The 12,897-nt window shown below is 50.2% G+C and overlaps 1 protein-coding gene across 1 annotated transcript in view; it reads right to left on the bottom strand.

The window, feature by feature from the left end:
• MYT1L (myelin transcription factor 1 like) overlaps positions 1-12,897 on the bottom strand; it is a 405,580-nt gene that overhangs the window by 364,757 nt on the left and 27,926 nt on the right. Inside the window, 1 exon segment of the mRNA XM_041754071.1 lies at positions 4,594-4,687. The gene's annotated coding sequence lies outside the window, so the exon portion shown is untranslated.

The raw sequence follows: 12,897 nt of genomic DNA, 5'->3' as shown, positions 1-12,897 counted from the left end.
GGCTTCATGTGCTCACTCGTCCTTGTTTCAGAGCTTCTCCTGAGTGGGACCCCAGGCCGGTGTCTCCTCCCCAGGCCTACACCTCTATCACCCTCGTGCTTCTGCCCTGGACATACAAGAGCAGGAGGGCGAGGAGCAGGGACAGGGAGGAAGGACGGAAGGAATGAGACTCGTGCAGACTCCCAGCCGTCCTGTGCGGGGACGCTCACCTTCCCACCAATGGCCTGGCCTCCGCCCCGGCCAGTTCCTTTCCAGCCAAGTACAGGCCTTCCCTTTTTCCCTTCTGCCAACCGATGTTTACAAGGGTTTTATTTCCATCCCCAAATCGTCAGACACTGGACACTGGATGATGACATTTTCTTTCACTCCTTCTAATCAGAGGACACGGACTGTGGGCAGCAGGCATTGGTCCGCGGCCACATGCATGGGATCTGCCCCTCAGAAGGTGTCCCTGGGTCGGACACGTAGGATCTGCCCCTTAGAGAAGCGGGTGTCTGTGAACCTCACAGGCATGATCTGCCCATCAGAGAAGCAGAGACAGGCACGCGGCACAAGTCAGGGATGGGGTACGACATAAATGAGATAAAAACCTCCATGTGGTAAATTTATGTAAATATAAGGTGGATATAGAAATTAGTGAAGATAAGTATCAGAAAAGGAGAAAATGAAGAAATAGAAAATACAACCCACTGAGAAAACTTGTGAATGTAAAGTAAGACCATATTCATGGACACCTGAACACATTCACAGACTAAAATAGAAGCATTAAATTTTCTAAGAATGGTTTTCTTCATAGAAGGAGAATTTTAAGCATCTAATATCCGTGCTCATGTAAAATCAGATTTGGTCATCTTAGTGAAACAACCATAAAATCACTGGCTAAACCTCATTTACTGTCTGCATCATGTAGTTCACATGTGTATGGACTGATGTGATTTGTTGTTGTTTTCATATTTTTGCTTATCCGTACAGTGAGTAGTAGTAGGTATTTATCTGCAAGACAACCAGATGATGGAGAAACAATTTGGGACGTACGGCTTAGACTTGGGTGCCTTCAGCCCAGGCTCTGCCTCCTGGATTTGACCTGCTGTGTGTCACGTAACCCTCTGCCTCAGCTTTCTCCTCTTTAAAATGGGGGTGACACTTCCTGCCTTGAAGAGCCGTCCTGAGGCTTAGGGTAGTTAATACACATCAGCTGCCTGGGCCACAGTCATACCACAGAAGTGTCCCCAGTTGTGACCACACATGTGTGGCATGTGTGTGAGGACTCAGAAAACAAGCCCACACTCTCGGAGGTATCAGAGTAGTGTAATCCAAGGCCCAGCCTCCCCAGCATGGGTTTCTGACCTCCGATTTTGGGGTTAGAGTCTCTTCAGAGGCCACCGTGTCCTTCATTTTACAGATGAAGTAAGCAAGGCCGGAGGAAGCTACGTGGCTCGTTGAAAGTGGCAGATGTGGGACAGACACCTAAGCTGCCCTGTGTCTATCAGGTTTACCTCATACCAGGCTCCCACGCCTTGGCGAGGTGGGCTTCTCCTGTCTCTATCACTCATAGTTTGAGGCAACTGACTTTTCTTTCCTTTCTAACAAAATCTTTGGCAACCCGTACAGAGGTGGGGGCATCTTTGTCTTCGTGGTCAGTTGGGGGAAATCTCCCCAACTAGTCTATGTGGTCAAGGATTGAGGTAAAATTTTTTGGCTTTATAGAAACTTAGTAGGCTTAGTGGAATGACAGTCCCAATCCCTTGGAAATGGTAAGTTCTTTAACTTGCATGTTTAGGAAAATATAACTACCATCAAATATTTGAAATACTGTCGTAGGAGATAGAAATTAGTGCTTAGCAGCTAAACAGTTCCCGGCCATAGCAGACTCTTAAACTATATCCCTTGAATTGCATTGAGTTGAACTCACTGTATAGGTCTTCAAAAGTTAAGAACAATAGGTACCTAATATCAAACAGTAATTTAACCTCAAAAATATTATGAACAACATTCCAGACAGTAACACAGTTCACCTATGGGATGGGCCACCTTGCTCAGTGGCAGGCTGTCCATTCCCAGTAATATTCAAGAAGGCGCTAGAAGTGTTGGTCCGGTACCCTCTGCACTACGGTAGAGCAACATGATGTAATCCTTCCCTGATGTTTGTGGATCTTGGAAATGGGGTTACACAGTAAGAATAATCAGTCACTATGTTAAATGGTTAAAAATGAAATTATATGTATATAATATATTTAAGACTATATATATTTTAAGTAGGCTCCGTGCCCAGCATGGAGCCCAACACCAGGCTTGAACTCACTACCCGGAGATCAAGACCTGAGCTGAGATAGAGTCAGATGCTTAATCGACTGAGCCAGCTGGGCGCCCTGAGATTCTATATTTGTTATAGTGTTTTTCGTACTATATCTGGCGCTCAGTGAAAGCGTGCATTCCATTACCAAAAGCTGAACTCCTCAAAAGTACAGGCTGCATCCTGTCATTCACACACCAGTAGCGTCTAGCTTCATGCCTTACACACTACACTAGTGTCGTGTGACATGTACAGTAGGTACTTCGCACGTCACATTAATTGATGAACAAAAAGAACAAAAGCGTAAGGTTTGCAACTGAGTTCTTGGGATTCAGAATAGATATCGAAATAAAATCCCATTCTATTACTTTTCCTTAAGGTCAAATTCACAAAAATTGCATATGGAATGGCCGACCAATCCAACACGGGTGGTGAGCTGTGTTTAAAGTCACGGAGGACGTGCAGTCCCAGGACAAGACATGAGAATGAAGAGCATCTTTAAAGCATTATCCTTCTTAAAAGCCTTAAAATGCACATATCCGCTGAGCCAGCTATTGTACTATAAATTTATGTTAAGGGGATAAGGAACCATGTGAAAAGTTTTAGGTAAAAGATGAGTCATTGAAGCATTTTTTTTTATAAAGCAGAATTTAAAAAGTCAACTGATAAAAATGATAAGAGAAGATTCATTTGATGTATTTAGCACAGCCATAAAATAGAATACTATATACCACGGAAAATGATGTTACAAAAATGTATTTACTGGTATAGAAAGGTATGTATATGAATAAAGTAAAAAAGGGGTAAAAAATAAAATTACAGGATAGTTCATCTTAATTCAAAATCATATGTGCAAGGAAACGAATTGCAAATATTTTTGAACCAAGATATTAATGGTAATTATCACTGATTTCTGGTATTGTCAGTGTTTTAACTCTTTTATGATGTACACACACACACACACACACACACACACACACTCATTCAAACATCCTAATTCTCTATAATGGGCAAAGACTAATTATGTAATGAAAACTGGTATTAAAAGATCTCTCTAGCTCTCTGGCATTTGGATGCTGACGAGAATGACAACATTCAGAACATCAGTTCCTCGTCATGTTGCCGCCAAAACTCAAGGGACACTAGAGAGGGGGCCTTAAAAACGTGTAATTCACAATCAAAAATTAATTCTTCAGTAAATAGAGAATGTCAGGTCCAAATGATTGGCTCATTTCTGACAGTCTTGATGGCGATTCGGTTGGTCTTATTCATAAGAGTATTATTTCTCAATCCCACCCGTTCATCCCTGAAAGAGAAAGAGGCCCAGCAAAGATGAGCATGTGCTCAAGGTCACAGGAGGGGGACAGAGCTCTCCAACGTGCCCTAGTCAAGGTTACACTACTCATTAAGATAGTTGAAAAGTAATGAAATTATATCTCAAGATATATCTTCTGGGAGTTACGAATGACCCTCTAGGACGTGCTGCTGTGGGAAAAAAGGCACCACGTGGCCAAAACGTGGCTGTGGTCCTGGGTGAATCATTTGAAACCAGAGTCCCTGGGGCTGGCTGTCCCCCTGCCTCAGCCCTGCTGCCATGTCTGCAAGGGGCGGAGGATATGTCCTTGTTAAGGGTGCAGGAGGGCTGAAAAAGAGGACGAGTCACAAGTGACATGTGTGGCCGACGTGAAGTAAGTGTGTGATATGGGCAAACCATCATTGCAACAATGTGCCTCTCCACGTGTAAATCAAGCATAAAGGGGACTTTCTGAAAAGAATAACACATTTCAAAAGGCATCACTTTTGCCGTATACACTCTGGGTGTGTCACATGCCACCCCCGAGGAAAGGGACCTCCAGCACAGGCCACTCGTGGGCTCATTTGGCGCATTCCTCTCCGTCAACCATCTATAGTTTCTATGAGGCCCCAGTGAAAGGATGAAACACGAAGAAATCAAAAACACCTTGTTGAAATATAAATATGCTTTTGGTTAATGCCCTCGGTTTGATTTAGTTTGTTTCTGAAATACTTAGATTAACACGCAAAGCTTTCATCAGGGTGAAGATACAAGAAAGGGGGATAGCTGAGGTGCCACGATAACCGGTGCATATTTAACCAACGAAACAATAAGGTAAAATGGGAGCCCCTCAGTGTCAAAAACAGTGAGAAGTACTGGAGGAGACGAACTCTTTCTCGACTGGCCGAGTTCGACACCTGGCACGAAGGCATCCCCAACGCTTGTTTTCAGGTAACATTCCCTGCATTCCTAACAAAAGTACAAGGCCCCGTTTGTGTCAACATACCACGCTCTATGACTCTTCCAACGTCGGCGTCGATCGCACAGATGTCCAGGCGGCAGCCGCACACACCTTGGCCTCCACCTCCGCGTGAGCTTCTCTGCACACAAGAGAGGACAGGAGACGTGGTTAATGGAACGGAGATGGTCTGCTCAGCTTGATGGGAATGCAAGGTCCCCTACCCGTGCACCGCTTTCCTGGAACCGGTGAAGGCTGTGCACACACGCATCACATGTGCTGCCGTTCACGGGCACAGGCCTGGAGCGACACACCCCCACTGTAGCCTTCAAAGCTGTAGTGCCTTTGAATAAGAAGTCTGCTCTTTAATAAAAATTAAAGTACAAGGTCAGGTGTGTGAAACTTGAGTCAGTCCTAGGTCTCTGGCCTCCGTACAAAGACCACCAACAAAGGGAGATGAGTCAGAGAAGAGCTCAGGTGCCCGGGACACCGCCGGCTCGTCAGGGAGTCATCATAGTCATCCACAGAAGGTTCTGGACCACAGGGTGAGCACGCCAGCTTTAAATATGGCAGCAGGCGAGATCAAATAAGAATCCCAGAATCGGGTTGCTTGCCGAAGGCCACATGAGGACTAATTCTACGGTGGCAGTGCAAGCTCTCAACACATAGAAGAAAGAAAGATGGGGAGAGGAAGTAAGGAGTCTGATATTTCCTATTTTCTAGGTTTACTCAGAGAAGTGGGGGCATGGAAGGGAAAGAAGGGAAAAGCATTCCTCTGGAACATTAATTCAACTTTTTCTAACCACCAACCATATTCATTCCAATTTTAGCAGTTCTGTGGGAGGAAATATGAAACATGAAATTCTACGCTCTCAACTTTGCTTCTATTCTGCGCCTCTACCTGGGATGCCCTCCCCCCGGGTCTTTCCAGCCCGCCCAGAGGCACTTTCCACGGATGAAGTGAGGAGATGCAGAGCGTGCTAAGAGCAGCATGGGCCGAAGCTGCATTACTGACCGAGCACGAGAAGCCAGGCTCTGCGTTAGAGGCTGGGAGCCCACATCTCCTCTCACTCTCAAGCCCGGAGATAGGATTCCCACGTTGCACTGGTTCAAGATGTTCTGTGATGTGGAGACACACAGCCAGGACTCAAGACCAGCTCCTTCGGTGTCCCCAGGCTGCCCTCCACTGTCCCAGACCCACTACGACACCAATCCTCAGCTTTTCACTCGTGTAGGAGGAGACGTTTAGTCCTTGTGACTCTGCCCTGCTCACATGCAGAGACATTCCCTTGTGTCTTCCAGAACATCATTGCTAGTAAATGTGGAGACCATTTTAGATCATCCCCCAAATCAAATGAAACATGCACACACTTTTAAAAGGAGTCACGCAGATATCAAGTTTCTGGCAATTTCTAATAAATGGGAGAAAGAAAACAAAGAAGCCATTAGAAGCTACTTATGAGAATTTCAGGCCTCGTGATCTTACTTTATAACCGAAAATGACATTAAATCTAGTTTCTACTGGGGTCGGAGCATGCTTGTCTATTGAGTCAGAAGCAAATGTTTTGATGGCTCCAAGTGGCCCCAAATGGCCCCCTGTCCTGGTGCAGAGCAGACAAGGCCACCTGTGCTCAGCAGGACACTGATCCAGCGGACTGAGGTGCCCAGGACACACGTGGGGATAGAACCAGGACACGCGTGGGCACCTCCATAGTGGTGGCCTTGCTTTCTCTCCCTCACCTGAGTGGTTATGTGCAGGGTGGGAGGAGGGCGGCGTGAAATCCCGAGGGCAGGAGGGAAGGGGGCTCACCAGGGAGCAGGCTTGCTGTCAAAAACAAGTTGCTGAGTTCTTCTCCTACTGACTTAGAGAAGTTCATGGCAAATGAATAGGGTTAATGCTCACATGGTCACGTGGGGACAAAGATAGACACAGGTGTGTGTGTGTGTGTGTGTGTGTGTGTGTGTGTGTGTGTGCACCAACACTCTGCACCTGGAATTACGACTCCTTTAGTTTGTGTTGAGTTGGTTATCTTTTTTTAAAAATAACTCACTAGGTGCATAGACATTTGCATGAATGTAAATTTATTGAAACATGGTATTGGATTTTGAAATGTTGGAAAGAACTAACTAGACTCTAACTCATGTGGTCCATTGTATTTCCCTTTTTTTTTTTTAAGGTGCTTATAACCAGCATCCCGGCTCTGATGCAAAATGCTGGGTGCAGATGCTCAAAACTACATGATTTAAAGAAGCAGGAATGAGCATGGGCCTGTCTCAGTCTCTCTCTCTTTTTTTAAGTCTATCTAAAAATATGAATAATCTAATTCCTGGGGATGGGAAATGACAAAACTTCAAAAGCTTTGGCAGAGTTTCTCATTTGTAAAGTGGAAATAACGGATTCGACACTTGACGATTTCTACGACAAAGCTTTAGTTATCCGTATATTAGGGAACTTGGCCTTTAAATCTATATGAATATTCTGGTTAATTAATAATTATCTCCTAACCACAAAATTATAGTTATTTCTGCATCAATTTACCACTTTTCCACAGAGGAGAAGAAATACGCTCTCCATGGAAGATGGAAGAGGGACCCAACGACAGCTTTAACAAACCAGGCTGACTCCCCAAGTCGGTTTCAACCTCGGCGCTTAACATACTGGAGGTGGATGGAAAAGAGCTCAGATATTTACTTGTCCCTTTCTGTGGCCGTCCCCAAGACAGATGTCAGACTCATCATTACATATGTCATTTGATCTCATTTTCCAAGACCTATGAGATGGTTCATTTTGGGGTGAAGGGAAGATATAGTCACAAAGACCTAAGAGCACAGCGGTGGTATATGCTAAGTAGCGAATGTGTCTTGTCCTGTGCAATCCTCGCAGCGAGCGAGGGGGCTTCCAACACTGGTTCTGCAGACGACAGCAACACCTGGCTTAAGGTCACTGAGTCTGCAAACAGTAGAAGCAGCTGTGAACCTGGACAGCCTAATTCCTCGTGTGCTCCTAAACACATCACTAAATCCTCAACAAAATTAGAATTCACTTAAAAAATAAAATCAAATCATCGCATACCTAGGCCAAGCAGAATCTTGGGAAGACTTTCTTAAGAGGCTTCTCATTACCTGGCCCGTCTACCCCTGCACTGGCCACGTGAGCTACTGAGCACTTGAGGGGGTGGGGTGGGGGGGGCGGGCTGGTTTGAGCTGAGATGTGCTATTGTTGCAAAATACCAGACGGCACTATGGAAAAACGTAAAATACTCCATTAATAAATGTATACTGGTTACCTATTGATACGATAATATCATAGGTTAGATAAATATGTCTTTAAAACTGACTTCATCTGTTTATTTTTATTTAGTTTAATAGTCGTTGGAAAAGGTAATATTACACACGGAGTTCGGCGACCTGCATTCTATTCCTATGGGACCACGCTGATCTAGAGTCTCACTTATCAGGCTCATTTTATAAGGAGCTACATTTTGAGTTTTTATCAGAATAGAGCCAAATACAAATGCTCAGAGTGGACACATTCTTGCCAGAGGCCAGTGTCACGCACTCGAGTCAGTCTCAGGAGTGTTAGGTGTATAATCTTCTCAAAATTTACAGCTTCTTAAATTAAGGTTAGTTAATAACACACCGATAGGTACCAGGGCCCGGCTAACGGGATTAGGAAATTCTGCTTCATGCCGGCAGACAGGCTGCAGCGTTTCTGCAGAGGAGCCTGAGAGTTTGCTGCTCTATGTGTGTGTTACAAGCCTAAATGACTGTGTGGCATGTAAACTTGTATTTATTTGCCTCTCTCTCCAGCTCATAGGATGTCCCCTCACACTTCGAGTGTGGAAGTGGTCCACGCTCTTAACTCTAAAAGATGTGCTCTTGGCTCATTATTATATTTTCAGGCCAGGCTAGCCAGATTTAGTGAGCTAACCTCCACCCATCCCTTACGGAAAGGCTGGGCTGCAAAAAGTAAATACGGAACAGCTTCAAGTATATGAACGTACGGCGACAGCCTATAGCGACGATAATCAAAAGGATCCTGACCACCAGCTCGCCACCGAGTCTACTCCGACAGCCATCTGCTCGTGAGGCTGGGCTAAGGTCTCTTGTGACAGTGCTCGGTGGTCTGCGGGGGGAAACCCCACTCTCAGCGGCGCTGGCGGGGAAGGGAGGCGGCCTGGATGCCGCGGAACTGAAACTCCCCTCGAACTGGGGTGAGCGCACGACGGGTATTTTAAAGCATCTGATATCTGAGACATTGTGTGACTTTCTTAATATCGTCTGAGGAGATGAAAAAAAAAAAACGAGATTTAGATGTAGATCCAATTAATCGCCCACAGAGTCAGCAATCCCCAAACCCCAACCTCACCTGCGTCACGGCGTAGACAGAGCCGCCCTAACCCACCGCCCACAGGGTCCCCGGAGGTGGATCCGGGAGGCGCAGGGAAGGAGGAGGACGGTGTGCAGCGCAGGGAAATTTGCTCCCTGGGGAAGACCTCTCCGAGTCAGGTTTGGGATCCCGGCGGGAGGCAGGGTATTTATGTTCTGACACTGGCTTGGCAACCCACCATCACAACATCACGCACGAGCACATGCCGTCAGCCACGCGGGCACAGCCCCGGCTCCCAGGCGAAGAGGCAGCCGCAGAGCAGGGGGCCGGGCTGATGCATAGCACCTGCTCCTCCCGCAGGCCCCAGGACCCCCCAGAACCTGTCTCCCAGCCGTGGTCTCTCCACTGAGTGCCCCAGGTCACGCCCCATGCTGATGGTGCCCACTTGGCCCACGCAGCCCCAGGGGACACGGCAGGGCCGAGCGGAGCTGGGAGGTCGGGAGGCCCCACTCGGGCCTCATCTCCTTTCATTCTTTACAAAGGGGGTTTGCATTCATGAACGTTTAAAAGCCGTTGGACTAGCTGACCTGCCAGGGCCCCTGGGGCTGGAAGGCGAGGGCGCTGTCATGGGCTTTATCACAGCAGCTGGAGGGGGGGGGAAGGGTGAGGACACGAGACTAGGGTGTGCCTTTGGCCCGTGTGGTTAGGAACCTACATTTCCAGGAAACGTGGCCCTGATGTGGGCATGAAGATAGCAATGAAGGAAGGGAATCATTCAAGCCTAATTACTTACAATATGTACATGCCAATCGGGAGGCTATTTAGGGAACCCAGACTGGAACGTCAAAACTCTGCTCGGTGTCCGTGCGCCCCCCACACGACGCCTCCGCGGCCCCCACGCTCATCCTCTGACAGCGAAGGAAGAGAACAGCATCGTCCTCGGCCCAGGATGCATATTAGAACCACCTGGGGAGCTTTTTAAACACGCTGACATCCACCTGCAGAGACTGTGATTTAATTGGTCTGAGGTGAAGCCCAAGCATCAGTATTTTTAAAAAGCTCCCCAGGTGATCCTCATGGGAAGCCAGGGTTGAGAACAACCAGCTCAAAGGAAAGGTTTCACATCTACCTAAAGAGGCCCCACAGCCGGAACCTCCCAGCCAGCTCCTCCACCCGAGAATGAGGAGAAGGTAAAACAATCACGGCTGCCCTCTCAACCTGGTAGGGCTGCCATGGAAATCTGGAGATATACGGGAAAGCCAGTAACAAAAAAAAAAAAAAAATACAGCTCTATAAAATTTCTATTTTTAAGGAAGACTCAGAGAAGTAAAACTCAAAACCACGGAAAAGGCACAGAAGCAGCAGGAGAAGTGAGAACCACCAAACACCAGAGGGAAAGGGCCGTGCTTGCAGGTCTCAGCCACGAGGCTGCGGCGTAGCTTACCTACCTCTTGACTATGAAGCCAGTGATTTGTGATTTGAGCCTAAATCCCTTTATGATGTGAGATGAGAGTGTCCCGGACACGGGATGAGGAGATGCATAAGCCCATGATTTTACATGTTGGAGCTGAAACCAGAAGTCCCCTAAGCCTGTGATTTAGAAGATTTAATCCAGCGGGCATTTACTGCCTGAAGAGAGTTGGAACAGGTGACTCCGGGCGGGAGAGGCAGGACGCCGAGCCAGGCGGACGGCACCAGGTCCTTGTCCTGAACAAGGAGGCCTCGCGGCCGGGAAAGCAACAGGAGAGGGCACGTAACGGGACAAGAACCAAGCCACTCCGTGCAGGCAGAGGCAGGGGGAGGCTCGGAGCCTGAGTCCCCACGCGGCGACACGGTGCACGCTCTCTGTGAGGCCCGCGGGTCCCCGGGAACTCACTGGGACGTGGCAGCGGGCAGGTGCGCCCTGCTCTGACCCAGGGGTCACCCTCGGACTGGATGGCTCTGCATGCCCAGGGCTGGGAAGGACCCTAACGTTATGGCAGGTGCATTTCATCATTTTCGAGATTTCTAAACGCGGTTTTCCAGGGTTGACGGCGGTAGCTCTTGAAAGTTAAAAAAGCCTGATTCTGAAAGTGCAGGAGGGAATCGCAGAGAGCAGAGGCCTGCGTGCCAGGGCCCTCCCAGAGCCCCGAGTGTGCAGGGCTGCAGGGCCCCTGGGCCGTGCTGAGGGTCCCGCGCCCCCGCTGACGGGCAGCCTGGAGGAGGCGGCTCGGTGCCGAGCGGCGGAGCACCAGCACGTCCGGGGCGCGAGAGCCGCCAGGCCTCAGGCTGGGGGCAGGTGGGGGAGGGACACTATCCCCATGCGGGACACTATCACATCGTCTGGGTGTGTGGCCCTCCTCGGGTGGGCAAGGCAATCCCAGTCCCCACTGGCTTATGTAAACAGGAATCCGCACATAGAGAAAAGGTCACAAAGTGCACACAAGCCTGAGGCTCGGCTCTCTAAGGGATTTCTGGGGATCCCCCCACACCCGGTTAAGTTTTCCTCGCCATTCCTAACTTGCCGTGTACGTCTGGACCTCCCCCGACCCTCCGCACACTGACCCGGGTTCTGGACGGGGCGTGGAGACCCAGAGGCGGCCAGGTCTGGTGTGGGCAGGCGGGGGCACCCCCAGGCCTCGGAGACAGTGGCCAGACCGCCGGGCGGGGCCCCAGCCTCAGGTGACACGCCAGCCCTGTGCACAGGTCACACGAAGCACGGAGTTTATATCTAATTGGAAAGGGTGACGAGGTGGGTCAGCGTCCCCGTCTCGCACGACGGTCTGCTCTCCCGGAGTTGGGTTGTCCTGAATAACATCTGACCAACCATTCTCTCCAATTAATTTTTCTCACTTTAACCTCCAGTGTGTACGCAAAACAATCAAGAAATCTGGGGGCAGGAGAGCCGGAGAGAGGATGAGGGACAAGGTGTGAAAACCAGTGAGAGAGAAGGCGCGGGGCGCCGCTCGCTGCAGCACACGCTTCCTCTGCCTCGAAGAAGACGCCCCTTTCATTTGCAAACCCCACGGGAGAAACACCAAGTCACCCGGATGGATGCGGGACCTTGGAGGTGGAGGCTCGGGTGCTCGGCCGGCTGGGGTCCCGGGCGGCGGGGGAGCCGAGGAGCCCTGGCCTGGCCGCGGGGAGGGGACGCCTAGATGCCGCACAGTTCAGCCGGGACGGCAGGGGGATGATCCAAGGGCTGGGGGCGAGTAGGAGCAAGGACACCACCCAGGAGTGGAGAAGGTGCCCGTATATGTGGGGGGCTCCTGCCAAGTGCCCCGGGGGAAGCGGGGAGCCGAAGGTTTCAGACGCTGTCCCCAGAGCCCAGGAGTCGCGGGCATCCCCCCCAGACGCGCTGAGAGCGAGGGAGTGTGTTCATCAGGACCAGCATAGCCGGAGAGCGGCCCTGGGCCCCTGGGGTGCGCCGGCCTGGGGGTCAGGGCGTGGACACCAGCCCTCCTGGCTCCTCTCCCGCCGGATGCTTCAGATGCAAGAGCAAGGACGGTGGAAGGACGTCAGGCCTCTTCACGCTGGGCTGCAAGACCTCAAGCCTCCCCTCGCCTGGCGGGCGTCCGAGGGTGCGAGGGGGAAGCCGTGGTCCGTCCGGGGGGCTGCCCCGCCCCGTGGGCGTCGGGAGGGCCTAAGGAAGCACTGAAATGGCCCACGAGTGAAAAAGATCCCAAAGCTCCGGCAGGCGATCCGCGCTCCGCACTTGGCGTTGTCAAACGTTAAATTAGTATGAAGTCTCAGGCCAGGAGGGGACGAGACACACAAGTGTGGTCACAGGTGAGGGCGACAGTTCCCAGGTCGCCTGCCCACTCTGGCATCAGAGGGGACCCCCGAAATCACAGGGCCCCCGGATGCTCGGTGAGGCCCCGACACGGTGAAGCCCAGTTGTCCGGCTGTACTTTTGGGATGGTTTCGTGTTGGGAGGCGAGTCACACGTGCTGGGGCAGCGCGACACCCTGGGCCTGCTGCCGTCAGCCCGGGCCTCGTGCGGTGCTGCAGGGACCCACCCCACGGGGAGACAGCGGACGAGC

The sequence above is a fragment of the Vulpes lagopus genome, chromosome 5 (genome assembly GCF_018345385.1).
Source record: "Vulpes lagopus strain Blue_001 chromosome 5, ASM1834538v1, whole genome shotgun sequence".
Classification (NCBI taxonomy): domain Eukaryota; kingdom Metazoa; phylum Chordata; class Mammalia; order Carnivora; family Canidae; genus Vulpes; species Vulpes lagopus.
The sequence above is the reverse complement of the archived record's forward strand: the minus strand, read 5'-3'. Positions and strand labels throughout refer to the sequence as shown.